We start from the raw sequence: 2174 nt of genomic DNA, 5'->3' as shown, positions 1-2174 counted from the left end.
GCGCCCTCGGGAACCTCGTCTTCGGGAATCTCCTCAATTACACCCTTGGCTTTCAAAGCCGCCATCTCCTCCATCTCCGCCATCAGGAAAAACTCTCGCCACTTGGAGAGCAGCATCTCGCGTCGGTTCCGCGGGATTCTGACTTCACTCGCCCTGATAGGACGACCATTCTTGTCCAGCACCCGTGAATTGTTCAGCGTGAGATTCACGACGTAGTCGTCCAGGTAGCGTGGTCGCTGACGCTCGTGGACCTCGCGCAGTCCGGTGCGTGTCAGCTTAGGTTCCGGTTTGTCCGCTCCTTTCTCGACCCTCTCCTCCTCCGATGGAGTCTCATCTCTGTGCGTGCGCTTTCCAGTCTGGCGCGGGAACTGAGAAAACATTTCACTTGCATCAATGACTTCCATTGGATGAATTTTCTCCTCATCTTTAGTGTCCACTTCCAGTCCTGATGCACTTTCGATGCATGTGACCATATGATCATCCACGCTGTTCTCGTTTCCAGCAAAGTTGCTTGCCACTGTGACGTCCTCGTCACTATCAGTTCCATATTCTTCTGCATCCTCTGGGTCTTCGTCCGCTACAGACGATCCGCATATGCCAACCACTGACTCGTTTTCTTCACCGTCTGTTGCCTCAATATCCGATCGTTGTACTTCAGTTTCTTCAGCATGACTTGTGTAAAATTCTTCGGCCACTTGATCGTCTTCAGAAGATCTTGCTTCCTTGTTCGCTGAGTGTGCATCTTGTAAGCCGCTCGTTTCTCCGTAGCGTAGCTGTTCACCACCAGCAACACCTTGATTTTCACGCACTGGATCCTCTCCCTCCTGCAGCATATCACTGGCTTCACGCACTGGATCCTCTCCCTCCTCGAGTTCAAGAGATTCATCTCTGTTAGTCTCGTTCGCCGCCATTGACTCTGCAACTGTAATCATTTCGGTATCCACATTCTCAACGCCACAGTTTTCATCCTGATCTTCTGTCGAGAAATTAAGTGATGACCAGTCAACAGTTTCTTCATCAACTTCATGCCGGTCTCGGTATACCACCTCCTCAGTCACTCGAAGGTCAGACACGAACTTCGCAGTATGTTCAGAAGGAAAGTAGACCTTACAGCCCACCACGTTCTCAGCGTAGCCCAGAACGTAGCCTAATTTGGCATTTCTGTCGTGTTTGCGCCGGCCCGGCATCACAGGAACGTGTACATACGCTAACGACCCAAACTTCCGAATATGATGCACGTCTGGTTTTGCTCCGAAGAACATCTCGTACGGGACTCTCTGTGTCTCCCTGTTGTAGGACCTGTTTTTGATATACACAGCGTTCCTCATTGCCTCTGGCCACAGACTACGAGGAAGACCAGACTGCTCCATCATGGCCTTAGTCATCTCCACCAGCGACTGGTGTGTCCGCTCACACAGGTTCAACTGCGAGCTTTTTGGCCCCACTTGGATGTGCTCGATGCCCCGCAAGCTGTACCACGCCTCCATGGCCTCGTTCACAAACTCACCACCCTTGTCTGTGAGTACTTGCTTCACCGTGAACGTGATCACCTTCTGGATCATTCTGCCAGCTTGACGTTCAGCCCATAGCACATATTCCTTCAAGTAGTTGTTTACGACCTCACTCGACTTGTTCTTTAGCATGTGAACCGTGACAAATCGGGAGTATCCGTCCATGATCACCAGGACAGCTTCAAATCTGCTGCCATTCCCTTTACCTGGGAAAAGTAAATCTGCGTAAACCACTTGATTCGGCTCCTTGGTAGCTCTATCCAGTTTCTTACGGTGTAGTTTCTTCTTCTGCTTGCCCAAATGACATGCGTCACACGTGTCCTGCTGGCGCTGGGTCAACATCATGCCCTGCACGAGTCCCCGATCCGCCATAGTCTTGAGATACTGCGGACAGATGTGCCCCATGCGTTCGTGCCAGCGTTGCAGAGTTCCAACTCCTTCTGCCATCGTGTAATTGGCCAAAGGCCGGTCTTCTGGTCCCACAACGCCTCCGTTAGAAGGATGAATTGCTTGAAAACCCCACGTTGCTTCCTGCAGGTTGGTGTGGTGAAGCGCCAGTTGGCTTTCACGAATAAGAAAACTGATTGATGGGAAATGACCCGATCCAGCCCTGAGACTCATGGTCGACGACGGTGCGTCAGTGATTACGTCATCATCGGTGAG

Source organism: Phytophthora parasitica, assembly GCF_000247585.1.
Source record: "Phytophthora parasitica INRA-310 unplaced genomic scaffold supercont2.45, whole genome shotgun sequence".
Taxonomy (NCBI): domain Eukaryota; phylum Oomycota; class Peronosporomycetes; order Peronosporales; family Peronosporaceae; genus Phytophthora; species Phytophthora nicotianae.
The sequence above is the reverse complement of the archived record's forward strand: the minus strand, read 5'-3'. Positions refer to the sequence as shown.